The following is a 14,752-nucleotide window of genomic DNA, read 5'->3' as shown; positions in this document are numbered from 1 at the left end:
AATTTGGCACGGATGGTTTTGTTACCGATCTAAACTTATCTGCGAAATTTCATCAAAATCGGTTCAGATTTAAATATAGCTCCCATATATATGTTTCGCCCGATTTGCACTTAAATGGCCTTATTGGCTAAAATTTTCAACTGAACTCCACAAAATTTGGCACGGATGGCTTTGTTACCAATCTTAACGTATCTGCAAAATTTCATCAAAATCTGTTCAGATTTAGATATAGCTCCCATATATGGGTTGCCCAATAAGTAATTGCGGATTTATTTAAAAGAAAGTAAATGCATTTTTAATAAAACTTTGAATGAACTTTAATCAAATATACTTTTTTTACACTTTTTTTTCTAAAGCAAGCTAAAAGTAACAGCTGATAACTGACAGAAGAAAGAATGCAATTACAGAGTCACAAGCTGTGAAAAAATTTGTCAAAAATTGGGCAAACCAATATTTGTTTCGCCCGATTTGCACTTATAAGGCTGTAATAAACACAATTCGTAACCGATTTCCACACGGATTGTTTTGTAACTGATCTTAACATGTGTGCGAGATTTCATAAAAATCGGTTCAGATTTGGAGGTAGTACCAATACATATTTATCGCCAGATTTGAACTTATATGGCCGTAGTAACAACAATTTTCAAACGATCTGTCTAATAGTCCGTGCAGATTTAGATAAAGCTCTCATCATTGAACGACATGTTTGCTGACAACAAAATTTTAACAACTTTTCTACTGCATACAAAATTTAAAATTTTACTACGTTAGATTCAAATGGTAGTCTGCCATCAGACTCACTTAGACGTTTTCGCCCATTGTTAAACCACAGGAACAGAAGAAGGGAGATGCCTTCTAGTTCCTGCCGTTAAGACATCCAAATCGCTTCAAAAAGCCCAATAACTTGCGAATGTTCACATCCGCTAAATCAGACAGGTTCTCAAAGAAATGAGTACCTAAAGTGGAACTCCTTCTGACTGCTTGTGCGGGACACACACACAGAAGGTGTTCTATAGTCTCTTCTTCTTTGATGTCCCCACAGCTTCTGCAAAAGTCGTTGCAGGCAACCTTCAGTCTGTCAGCATGTTTTCCGATTAGACAGTGACCTGTCATGACGGACACAATGACTCAGACGCCTGTTCTACCCAATGACAGCAAAGCAGTCGACCTCTTCTAGTCTAGATTAGGCCATATAGTTTTGGAATGCTCACAGCCCCCTCTTTGTGACCATCTATCATTCGTTGCCCTTCGGACCTGGTCCTGAAAACTAAGCTTACATGTCGCCTTAGGCATGCCCACAAATTCCAGTATCCCTAGAATGTGTAGGGTAGTTTCTAGTCTCGCAAGCTTATCCGTTTTATAATTCCCTGGTACACTGTTCAAAATTTAAGCGAAATCGGATAAAAAATAAAGCATTTATAGCCTTCAGACACTTTATCAATAGATCGGCCTATATGACAGCTATATCTAAATATAGTCCGATCTGAACCATATTATGTGCAGATGTCGCGAAGCTTAAAATAACCCACTGTTGCAAATTTCAGGGAAATAGGATAAAAAATAAAGCTTTTATGGGCTTCAGACCCTTTATCGGGAGATCGGTCCATATGGCAGCTATATCTAAATATTGTCCGATCTGATCCATATTTTGTTCAGATATCGGGAGCCTTAAAATAACCCACTGTTGCAAATTTCAGCAAAATCGGGTAATAAAGAAAGCTTTTATGGGCTTCAGAAACTTTATCGGGATATCGGTCTATATGGTAGCTATATCTATATATAGTCCGATCTAATCAATATTTTCGCCAAATATCGGGAATAAAACAACCCACTGTTGCAAATTTCAACGAAATTGGGTGATAAATAAAGCATTTATGGCCATCAGACCCTTTATCGACAGATCTGTCTATATGGTAGTTATATCTAAATTTAGTCCGATCTGAACCATATTTAGGTCAGATGTCGCGAAGCCTTAAACTACACACTTTTTCAAATTTCAGCGAAATCGGATAAAAAGTAAAGCATTAATGGGCATTAGACCCTTTATCAGAAAATCGGTCTATATAGCAGCTATATCCAAATATAGTCCGATTTGGCTCGTTCAAGAACTTAACTAACGTGCATCAAGAAGTCGTATCTGTGCCAAATTTCAACTCAATATCTTAATTTTTGAAGGCTCTAGAGTGATTACAACAGACGGACGGACAGACGGATAGACGGACACACGGATAGACGGACAGACACACGGACATCGTTAAATCATCTTAGAATTTTACGACTATCCGAACTATATATACTTTGTAGGGTCGGAAATTGATTTCCTACGGTGTTGGATATACAAAAATATCTTAAAATTTTCTTTCCACCTTATATTCGAATTCCCCACTGATCTGGCCCCCCCTCATAAAAAAATCCAAATCGAACAAAAGCAAGAAAAATCAGTTTCATTTTCAACAACTGTTTTATTGCATCATAGCGGGAGAGCAAAAAACCAAAGAAACTCGTACCTCACAGCGAATTCTCTCCACAGAGTCATTGTCGGTTGGAGCTTCTTCCACAACACTTCCCATATCCGAATAAGCTGCCCTCCTCCAACGAATGTAAAAACGAACGCCGAAAACGTGTTTGCGTTGTAACATAAAGAGAGGCGCGTTTGCGCAGCTGGTCTGGTCAACTTGTTTGTAGTTGATTGTGGTGTTTTGTTTATTTTTCCGTACATTTTTATTGTTAAACTGGCTGTGGATTGGGAGAGTTTGCGAGATAACTTTGATGCTGTTGAGAGCTGTAAAGTTGTGTTGATTTTGTAACCTATTTTCGCACATCGCCCTCTATGTGGCTATGCCCCGGCCTCAATTCCCTGCTGTGCCGATTTCGTTTGATTTCTATTTTGTTGGACTTTGCGCATGTGCTTAGGTTTTTTGTTTTTGTTGTTTCTTCCAGCATAAAAATGTGTTTGCTTTTTTAACATGCACACTGGGTCAGCTTATTGTTGAAGAAAGGGGCTTATATGAGGTAGATGATAGATAAGAAAATAGTTAAAGATGACCATTGAGGCGCAGAAGTTAAGAGGTGTGATGGCAAGAACATGAGAAAACATATAAAAAGGCATTAAGCTCGGGTATCCAAACCTCGGATACCCAGGGTAGGTGGGTTGAAAGGTGTTCCAATGTTCCTGTAGATTTTTCTAAAAATTAAAAATCAATTTCGGTAAATATGTCCGATTTGAGAGGTTTTTGAGGGTGGGGTGACTCACGAAACCCTTAGTCTCATAATTAGATATCAGATTCGGTTTTCTACTCTCAAATAACTTTAAGTTGATAACCAGATTGTAGTGATTGGTCTTTAAATCCGTTCGGCGGATTTTGGGGGGAGGCGGCCCTCGTAGGCACCGCACCCCAGATTTTGGTACCAAATTTTTGGTTTTAGGTTACTGTTAGTGTGCAAACAAAATTTCGTTTAATCGCCTTACCCATTTCCGAGATCTGGTGTTTTTAAAAACTTTTTTAAGGTGGAGGGTGGGAAAGTTAAAAAATAATACCGCAACGAAATTCCTATATTTATTTTCTATTCAAAGGACCAATAGGTTGTGGAACTAAAAATAAATGCTGTATGATCAATTTTGATCACTCCGCCCTCTTTCTGTTCATGTTGGCTTCTCTAAATTAGCGCCATCTGCTGGCTGTTGGATCAACTAAATCCAATTGGAAACAGCCAATAGATGGCGCTATTTTAAATGTTAGTTCTACTCGCATGGCGTGACTTAACGCCTATAACATTGATCCTCATGTGGTAGTTGTCTATAAATGACTATATGACTACCTATTAAATAGTCATAATTTATTCTTTATATATCCTTCACCATAGGATGGGGGTATATTAATTTCGCCATTCTCTTTGTAACACCTCGAAATATTCATCTAAGACCCCAAAAAGTATATATAATCTTGATCGTCATCACATTTTAAGTCGATCTAGCCATGTCCGTTCGTCTGTCCGCCCGTCCGTGCGTCTGTTTGTCGAAAGCACGCTAACTTTCGAAGGAGTAAAGCTTGCCACTTGAAATTTTGCACAAATACTTTTTTTTCGTGCAGGTCGGTTAAGATTATACAATAAATTGGCCAAATCGGTTCATATTTTGATATAGCTCCCATATAAACCGATCTTGTGTCTTGACTTCTTGAGCCTCTAGAGGGCGCAATTCTTGTTCGATTTGACTGAAAATTTGCAAGTGGTGTTTTGGTATCATTTCCAACCACTGTGTTAAATATTGTTCAAATCGGTACGTAACCTGATATAGCTGCCATATAAACCGATCTGGGATCTTGGCATCTTCAGCTATGAGAGGTCGCAATTCTTATCCGATTTAGCTGAAATTTTGCAGGACGTGTTTTGTTATGACTTCCAACAACTGTGTCAAATATGGTTCAAATCGGTTCATAACCGGATATAGCTGTCATATAAATCAATCTGGAGACATGATTTCTTGAGCTTCTAGGGGGCGCAATTCCTATCCGATTGGGCTGAAATTTAGCATGACATATTCTATTTACTTCTTGAGTCCCCAAAGGGCGCAATTCTTATTCGAATTGGCTGACATTTTACACAGGTCTCCATCAGGTCTCCATATAATTTAGTTGTGGTCCTAACCGGTCCATATTTTAATATCGCTCAAATAGCAGAGCAAATCTTCTCTTATATCCTTTTTTATACCCACCACCGAAGGATGGGGGTATATTCATTTTGTCATTCCGTTTGCAACATATCGAAAAATCCATTTCCGCACTATAAAGTATATATATTCTTGATCAGCGTAAAAATCTAAGACGATCTAGGCATGTCCGTTCGTCTGTCCGTCTGTCAGTTGAAATCACGCTACATTCTCAAAAATAGAGATATTGAGCTGAAATTTTGGACAGATTCTTTTTTTGTCTATAAGCAGGTTAAGTTCGAAGATAGGCTATATCGGCCTATATCTTGATATAGCCCCCATATAGACCGATCCGCCGATTTCGGGCCTTAGGCCAATAAAAGCCACATTTATTATCCGATTTTGCTGAAATTTGGGACAGTGAGTTGTGTTAGGCCCTTAGACATCCTTCGTCAGTTTTGCCCAGATCGGTTCAGATTTGTATATAGCTGCCATATAGACCGATCTTCCCATTTAGGGTCTTAGGCCCATAAAAGCCACATTTATTATCCAATTTTGCTAAAATTTTGGACAGTGAGTTGTGTAAGGCCCTTCAACATCTTTCGTCAATTTGGCATAGATCGGTATAGATTTGGATATAGCTGCCATATAGAGCGATCCTCCGATTTAGGGTCTAAGGCCCATAAAAGCCACATTTATTATCCGATTTTACTGAAATTTGGGTCAGTGAGTTGCGTTAGGCCCTTCGACATCTTTCGTCAATATGGCTCAGATCGGTCCAGATTTGGATATAGCTGCCAAATAGACCGATCCTTCGATTTAGGGTCTAAGGCCCATGAAAGCCACATTTATTATCCGATTTTACTGAAATTTGGGACAATGAGTTGTGTAAGGCCCTTCAACATCTTTCGTAAATTTGGCTCAGATCGGTCCAGATTTGGAATAGGTGCCATATAGACCGATCCGCCGATTTAGGGTCTTAGGCCAATAAAAGCCACATTTATTATCCGATTTTACTGAAATTTGGGTCAGTGAGTTGCGTTAGGCCCTTCGACATCTTTCGTCAATATAGCTCAAATCGGTCCAGATTTGGATTTAGCTGCCATATAGACCGATCCTCCGATTTAGGGTGTAAGGCCCATAAAAGCCACATTTACTATCCGATTTTGTTGAAATTTGGGACAGTGAGTTGTGTAAGGCCTTTCGACTTCCTTCGTTAATTTGAACCAGATCAGTTCTGATTTGGATATAGCTGCCATATAGACCGATCCCCCGGTTTAGGGTCTTAGGCCCACAAAAGCCACATTTATTATCCGATTTTGATGAAAATCGGGACAGTGAGTTGTGTTAGGCCCTTCGACATCTTTCTTCAATTTGGTCCAGATCGGTTCAGATTTGGATATAGCTGCCATATAGACCGATTTCTTGATTTATGGTTTTGGACCCATAAAATGGTCATTTATTGTCCGATGTCGCCGAAATTTGGTACAGCGAGTTAAGTTAAGCTCCTTGACATACTTCTTCCGAAATTTGGGACATTGCTTTGTGTTAGGCTCTTCGACATTTCTATGCAACTTGGCCCAAATCGGTCCAGATTTGGATAAAGCTGCCATGTAGACCGATATCTCGATTTAAAGTCTTGGCCCCATTAAAGGCGCATTTATAATCCGATTTCACTGAAATTTGACACAGTAACTTATGTTAGGCTTTTCGACATCCGTGTCGTATATAGTTCAGATCGGTTTATGTTTAGATATAGCTAGTGTACTTGTTAGTATATGGTCTAAATCGGAACTTATTTTGATATAACTGATATGGGACATAAGGTATGAAATTTTGACCGAATTTTGATGAAAGATGGTTTACATATATACCCGAGGTGGTGGGTATCCAAAGTTCGGCCCGGCCGAACTTAACGCCTTTTTACTTGTTTTGTCTAAGAAGAGATGCCGGGAAAAGAACTCGACAAATGCGATCCATGTTGGAGGGTATATAAGATTCGTCCCGGCCGAACTTAGTATGCTTTTACTTATTGTGTATAGAAATAGAAGATTAATTTGTTCGCTCCACAGTTCCCCGAGTGTGAAACGTTTATATTAGTGATTTATTTTTTTTTACTATTTTCAATTAAGAGTTGCAGTAGTTTTCTTGCTTTTAAAACGCTTTTTATGAGTTGTTGATGTTTGACTTGGATTTTTTTTTTGCACCAACCATTTTCTAGCCAGTTATCGACGTCCGCATTCATCATCACGTTTTAGTAGCTTTGAGGAATATGATTTATCTTTGTTTTAGCTGAGCTCATAGAGGTATTTGTGTAAGATTTTTTTGTTAAATTTAAAATTTGGCAATATGTTTTTTTTTTTGCTTTATATTAATCGTGAGGAACGAAAAATTGTGTTTTGAATGAGGCCTTAAAGATTTGGCAACAAAATGTAACTGGTATAACAGTAAAAATGCAATTTGTAAGAAAACATCACTCCAACCATCAAAGTTTAAAACATTTAACCGATTTGTTTGTCCAGACATAAGTTGAGGGCAGAAGTTTTTGATGTATTTCGTTTCAATTATTTTGATGTTTTTCTTATTGTGTTGTTTCGGTCATTTGCCTTTAAATTTCACAATTGGACTCGAAATTATCAAAAGAAATATAATCTTGCGAAATACTTCATTGGTCCTCTATTGACTTAGCCAAACGATATAAGTATAAAACATTGCTAACAGAGTTGCCATAGTTTGCTTACCACCATCGTAGGGAGATGCAGATAATTTTGTCATTCCAGTGGTAACAGAAATAACCAAAAAGTATTTAGAAGCTTTACAAAAAAAAAAAAAAAAAAAAACAATTGAAAAGGTGATAATTCCTCCCAGGCCGAATCTTGGAAACCCACCACTATAGACTAATCGGGAGAATGGTTTATATGGCAGCTATATCAGGTTAAACACCGATTGGGACAATACTCACCATGTTTTGTGGCAGCAATACAAGAACGGTTTATATGGCAGCTATATCAAGTTATCATTTGATTTGGACCATACTTGATACAGTTGTTGACTATCATAACAAAAGACGTCAAATCAAATTTTATTGCGCCCTCTAGAGGCTCAAGAAGTCAAGACCCAAGATCGGTTTATATGGCAGCTATATCAGGTTATGGACCGATTTAAACCATACTTGGCACAGTTGTTGGATATCATAACAAAACACGTCATGAAAAATTTTATTCCAATCAGGTAAGAATTGCGCCCTCTAGAGGCTCAAGAAGTCAAGACCCAAGGTAGGTTTATATGGCAGCTATATTAGGTTATCATCCGATTCGAACCATCCTTGATACAGTTGTTGTATATCACAACAAAACACGTCGTGCTAAATGTTATTCCAATCGGGTTAAAATTGCGCCCTCTAGAGGCTTATGAAGTCAGACCCAAGATCGGTTTACAATGGACAATACTCACCATGTTTTTTGGCAGTAATACAAGAACGGTTTATATGGCAGCTATATCAAGTTATCATCCGATTTGGACCATACTTGATACAGTTATTGGATATCATAACAAAACACGTCGTGCTAAATGTTATTCCAATCGGGTTAAAATTGCGCCCTCTAGAGGCTCAAGAAGTCAACACCCAAGATCGTTTTATATGGCAGCTATATCAGGTTACCATCCGATTCGAACCATACTTAATACAGTCGTTGGATATCATAACAAAACACGTCGTGGTAAATTTTATTCCAATCGGGTAAGAATTGCGCCCTCTAGAGGCTCATGAAGTCAAGACCCAAGATCGGTTTATATGGCAGCTATGTCAAAACATCGACCGATTTGAACCATACTTGGCACAGTAGTTGAATATCATAATAAAACACGTCGTGCAAAATTTTATTCCAATCGGATAAGAATTGAGCCCTCTAGAGGCTCAAGACGTCAGATCGGTTTATATGGCAGCTATTTCAAAACATAGACCGATATGGTCCATTTACAATCCCAACCGATCCACACTAATAAGAAGTATTTGTGCAAAATTTTAAGCGGCTACCTTTACTCCTTCGAAATTTAGCGTGCTTTCGACAGACAGACGACCGGACAGACATGGCTAGATCGACTTAAAATGTCATGACGATCAAGAATATATATGGGGTCTTAAACGCATATTTCGAGTAGTTACAAACAGAATGACGAAATTAGTATACCCCCATCCTATGGTGGAGGGTATAAGAATTGAGGCTAGGCCTAGGCGATCAAGAACAGGAAATACTTCTCTCATATCAATGAGTGCAGCCCGATTAATGTTTAAGCTCAATGATAAGAGGCCCCTTAGCATTGAGCTTAAACTTCTTTGATTGAGTTTTGACTTCTTGAGCGCCTACTACTAAATTTCTCATGAATATTCCATTCAGGAATAGGGGAGGCCCGTGGCCCAAAGGTTAGCATGTCCTCCTATGACGCCGAACGCCTGGGTTCAAATCCCGGCGTGAACATGAGAAAAATTTTCAGTGATGGTTATCCCCTCTAACGCTGGCTACATTTGTGAGGTACTTTGCCATGTAAAAACATTTCCCCAAAGAGGTGGCGCACTGCGGTACGCCGTTCACACTCGGCTATATGAGGAGGACCCTTATCATTGAGCTTAAACTTGAATTGGACAGCACTCATCGCTATGTGAGAAGTTTGCCCCTATTCCTTATTGGAATATGCATGGGCAAATTTGCAATTCAGCTCAAGTACCAAATTTTAGAAAAAAACGAGTAACAAATGCGCAATCTATAGGCTCAAAATCTCAATTCAGTAGAACGGTTTACATAGTCCGATATTGACTATATTCGGTCCATATATGGTAAATATCTCATTGTTTCAAATTTCAAATTGGATAATAAATGCGGTTTTTTTGTGGGCTTAGGACCCAAAATAGGCAAATTGCACAGTGGGATGAAAATCGGACCAGAAATGAAGATTTGGCAGCCCGAACAATTTTTCGAAATACAGAGATGACCAACTTTAGGGGCCTGCCATTTCAAAGATTTATCTCTATCCCACTGTGGATCGGTCTACATGGCAGCTATATCCAAATATAGTCCAATTTGGTTCATTCAAAAAGTATATGGGCATGTCTCAAATTTTAGCTCAATTTCTCAATTTTTCACATATAGTCATACAGACGGACGGACAAACACATGGGCATGCGCCAATAAAAAATTTAATTTTTAGGGTCGGAAATGGATATTTCGTGAATATGTCACCTATTGTATGGTGGTGGGTATAAAAATACAATTTCGCTGAATATCTACTAAAATCGAAATGGGCAGTCCAACCGACTAAACCCTTAAAATTGAATGTAAATCCTACCAAATTTGGTAAAAAAGGCCAAAACGGCAAGAACGGCGGAACGCCATCTACAAAATTTCTGCGAAATTGGTTTGGAATTGTGCCCTCTTAAGGCTCAAAAATGAAGTCGGGCGATCAGATTAATGGGAGCTATATAAGGTTATCAATCAATTTGGAGCATACCTGGCACAGTTGTTGAAATCGTAACAGAACGCCACGTGAGAAATGAAATAAGAATTGTGCCACCTAGACGCTTAAGAAGTCGAATCGGGAGAGTTTATATGGGAGCTAAATCAGGTTTTCACCCAATTTGGATTATAGGTTAAGTCAGGTAAGAGTGACAGTCCTTTACAAACTCATTTTAAGTCCATTGTGATACCGCAGTAGCGAGAGACCAAGGCTTATAGATCAAGGGAATCGAACCCACAACCCCTGCACAGGTTATCCAAGCACGCTACCAACTCGGCTACTGGGGCGCCCAATATGGACTATACCTGGCACAGTTGTTGAAAGTCGTAACAAAATGCCACGTGCAAACTTTCAGCCAAATCGGCTAAGACTAGTGCCCTATGGAAGCTCACAAAATCAATTCGGGAGATCGGTTTATATGGGAGCTAATCAGGTTCTTATACAAATAGGACCATACCTGGAAGTCGTAACGGAACATTATGTGCAACATTTCTGCCAAATCGGATAAGAATTGCCTCCTCTGGAGGCTCAAAAAGAGAATAGAGAGATGGGTCTATAAGGGAGCTATATCAGTTTTGTTTTTTTTTATCAAATTAGGAACATACCTTGCACAGGTTTTGGAAATCGTAACACGCCACGTGCGTAATCAAAAAGAATTGCGCCCCCTGGAGGCTTCACAAATCAAATAGAGATCAGGTTGTAAATCAATTTGAACCATATGTGGCAAATTTGTCGGAAGTCTTAAATAGCTCACTATACCGAATTGCTTCCAAATTCCAGAATGAGACAATAAATACGGCATTTATGGGCATAAGATCATGAGATCGGGGTATAAGATGGATATATCCCAAACTGGGTCATACTCGGTACGGATTTAGGGAGGTTAAACATTGGGAGAGGTTAAACATGTAGAGAGGTTAAACTCACTATGCTAAATTTTAGCGAAATCAGGTAGTGAATGCGCAATATATGGCCCCAACACATTTAATCGGGAGATGGGTATATATGACAGCCATATTCAAATAGAGAGAGGTAGGCCACCGCAGAGGTTAGATTGAACAATTAATTCTCAAGTGGGAACATTGGTAAAGCAATAGGAATAACCATGGCGTACTTTCCCTAACTGATATGACAATACAAGACGTGATAGTTGAGATGATGGAATCATATGAGAAGTGGACCAGGTACACAGCCTTCATTTACGATGAAATGGCAGGAAAAACACCTTACCAGTGACGATTTGCGACGTATAGTAAAGGTGATATGGCCAATTTAAAATTTTCATGGTAAAATTTTGACTTTTGATTAATTTTAAGTAAATTTTTTGAATTTTTTGCTGGAGTCACGAATTAAGGTCCATATTCCTCTACGATGCATAGTTTAGGAGATACAGCTAATTAAAAGTTTTCATAGTGAAATTTCGACTTTTGACTGATTTTAAATCAATTTTTGAACTTTTAAGTAGATTCACGAATTAAGGCCCATTTCCCTCTACGACGCATAGCTTAGGAGATACAGCCAACTTAAAGTTTTCATAGTTATTTTTCGACTTTTCGATGGATTGTAAGTCAATTTCAGAAAATATTTGCGGAGTTTTGAATTAAGGCCTATTTTCCTCAACGACGGAGAATTAAGGAGATAATGCCAATTTAAAGTTTTTATTGTGAATTTTAAGTCAATTTGTGAATTTTTTAGTAGAGTCACGAATTATGGCCCATTTCCCTCTACGACGCATAGTTTAGAAGATACAGCCAAATTAAAGTTTTCATAGTGAAATTTCGAATTTTCGATGGATTTTAAGTCAAAATTTGAAATTTTTGGTGGAGTCACGAGTTAAGGCCCATTTCCCTCTACGACGCATAGTTTAGGAGATACAGCCAACTTAAAGTTTTCATAGTTATTTTTGGACTTTTCGATGGATTGTAAGTCAATTTCAGAAAATATTTGCGGAATTTTGAATTAAGGCCTATTTTCCTCTACGACGCATAGTTTAGGAGATACAGCCAATTTAAAGTTTTCATGGAAAAATTTCGACTTCTGATCGATTTTAAGTCAATTTTTGAATTTTTTGGCGGAGTCCCGAATTAAGGCCCATTTCCCTCTACGAGGAGATACACCCAATTTTATAGTTTTCATAGACAAATTTCGACTTTTGATAGGTTTTGAGTCATTTTTTGAATTTATTGGTGGAGTCATGAATTAAGACCCATTTACAGTTTAGGAGATACAGCCAATTAAAAGTTTTCATAGTGAAATTTCGATTTTTCGATGTATTTTAAGTAAATTTTTTTAATTTTTTGGGGGTGTCGCGAATTAATGTCTATTTCCCTCTACGGCGCATAGTTTAGAAGATAGAGCCAAATTGAAGTTTTCATAGTGAAATTTCGACTTATGACTGATTTTAAATCAATTTTTGAATTTTGAAGTAGAGTCACGAATTAAGGCACACGAATTTAGAGTCACGAATTAAGGCCGTTTTCGGCGCATAGTTTAGGAGATACAGCCAATTTAAATTTCATAGTGAAATTTCGAGTTTTTATAGTGGAATTTGAAATTTTCGATGGATTTTAAGTAAATTTTGCATACCCACCACCGAAGGATAGGGGAAAATTAATTTTGTTATTCCGTTTGCAACACATCGAGATCAGCGTAAAAATCTAAGACGATCTAGCCATATCCGTCCGTCTGTTTGTTGAAATCACGCTACAGTCTTTTAAAATAGAGATATTGAGTTGAAACTTTGCGCTGATTCTTTTTTTATACCCTCCACCATAGGATGGGGGGTATACTAATTGCGTCATTCTGTTTGTAACTACTCGAAATATTCATATATATATATATATATATATATATATATATATGTATATATATATATATATATATATATATATATATATATATATATATATATATATATATATATATATATATATATATATATATATATATATATATATATATATATATATATATATATATATATATATATATATATATATATATATATATATATATATATATATATATATTTATATATTCTTGATCGTCGCGACATTTTATGTCCGTCCGTCTGTCCGATCTTGGGTCTTGTCTTATTGAGCCCCTAGAGGGCGCAATTCTCATCCAATTTGACTGAAGTATGCATGAGGTGTTTCGTAGTGACTTCCAACTACTATGCCAAATATGGTTCAAATCGGTTTAAAACCTGATAGAGCTGCCATATAATCTTGGATTTTGACATTTTGTGCCACTAGAGGACGCAATTCTAATCCGATTTGGCTGAAAGTTTGCATAAAGTGTTTTGTTAAGATATCCAATAATTGTGCTTAGTATAGCTGAAATCACAACATAATCTGATATAGCTGTCATATAAACCGATCTGGGATCTTTACTTCTTAAACCTCTAGAGGGCGTAATTCTTATCCGATTTCGCTGAAATTAAGTGCAATGGCTTGTCCCATGACCTTCAACATACGTGTTCAATATGGTCTGTATCGATCTATAGCCTGATACAGCTCCCATATAAATCGATCTCCTTATTATACTTCTAGAGCCCCATAGATGGCGCAATTCTTATCCGAATGGACTGAAATACTACACAATGCCTTCTACTATGGTCTACAACATTCAATTCATTTATGGTACGAATCGGACCATAACTTGATATAGCTCCAATAGCATAACAATTCTTATCCATTATTCTTTGTTTGTCTAAAAAGAGATGCCGCGCAAAGAACTGGACAAATACGATCTATGGTTAACGAACGCTCTAACTTGTTTCAAAGTAGTTTCTTTAAGTTTTCCGGATGACGGGCTACTAACCCGACGCCCCCAACCATTTCTTTTATCGTTCTACCAATCAGAAACGTTCTTAGGTTTCCAACATCCCCAAGTCACCCTCCATTACCTATTAATACAATAAAATAACAAACCTTAAAACACATGAAGAGGACTATTCAAATGCCCACCATCATCAGATAAATAATCTGCAGGTCTACCAAAGCAGCATGCTGGTATGATTGACCAATTCTATGTTGTAAATATCAATCGGCTGGACATTCAACAAACTCCTAAGGAACTTTGATGCAGTAGTACTCACAGCATCGGCTTTGAAAGTCATAAAAGAACATCAAAATGATAAATTTTTCTCCCCAAGAGTTGAAAGAAGTCAAATCGAGAGATCATTTCAAATGGGAGAATTTCAAAACTCTCAACAATATTTACGTGTCTATTAGATATACAGTCCTCAATATTTCAAAGTATAAATGACTAGCAAAGTATATTCCAATCCTTTGGTAGTGGCTATAAAAAATTTATTTGAGAAAAGCTCAACAAAAATTTATAACGAAACGCCAGATAGTGTTTTATGAAAAATATACAATTCATGTGAATCCCAAAAAATGTTTAACCTTTTTGGGAAATTTTTGCTCTACTCCAAATAATTATGAAAAACCATACAAATGCACCACTTCTTATGTGATTTCCCTTGCAGATGGTGAATCCCTAGGCAAGCGTTCTTCAACTGATAAGAAGATTTCATTTCAGTATAAAAACAACAGAAACCAGAATGAAAAGCATCAGTTACATTCCAAA

At 37.4% G+C, this 14,752-nt stretch overlaps 1 protein-coding gene across 1 annotated transcript in view; it reads right to left on the bottom strand.

Annotated features, from left to right (window-relative positions):
* Positions 1 to 14,752, bottom strand: part of LOC106086448 (uncharacterized) — a 187,455-nt gene that overhangs the window by 156,717 nt on the left and 15,986 nt on the right. The gene's annotated exons all lie outside the window — the stretch shown is intronic.

The sequence above is a fragment of the Stomoxys calcitrans genome, chromosome 2 (assembly GCF_963082655.1).
Source record: "Stomoxys calcitrans chromosome 2, idStoCalc2.1, whole genome shotgun sequence".
In the NCBI taxonomy this organism is placed as follows: domain Eukaryota; kingdom Metazoa; phylum Arthropoda; class Insecta; order Diptera; family Muscidae; genus Stomoxys; species Stomoxys calcitrans.
This window is presented reverse-complemented; position numbering and strand designations above follow the sequence as displayed.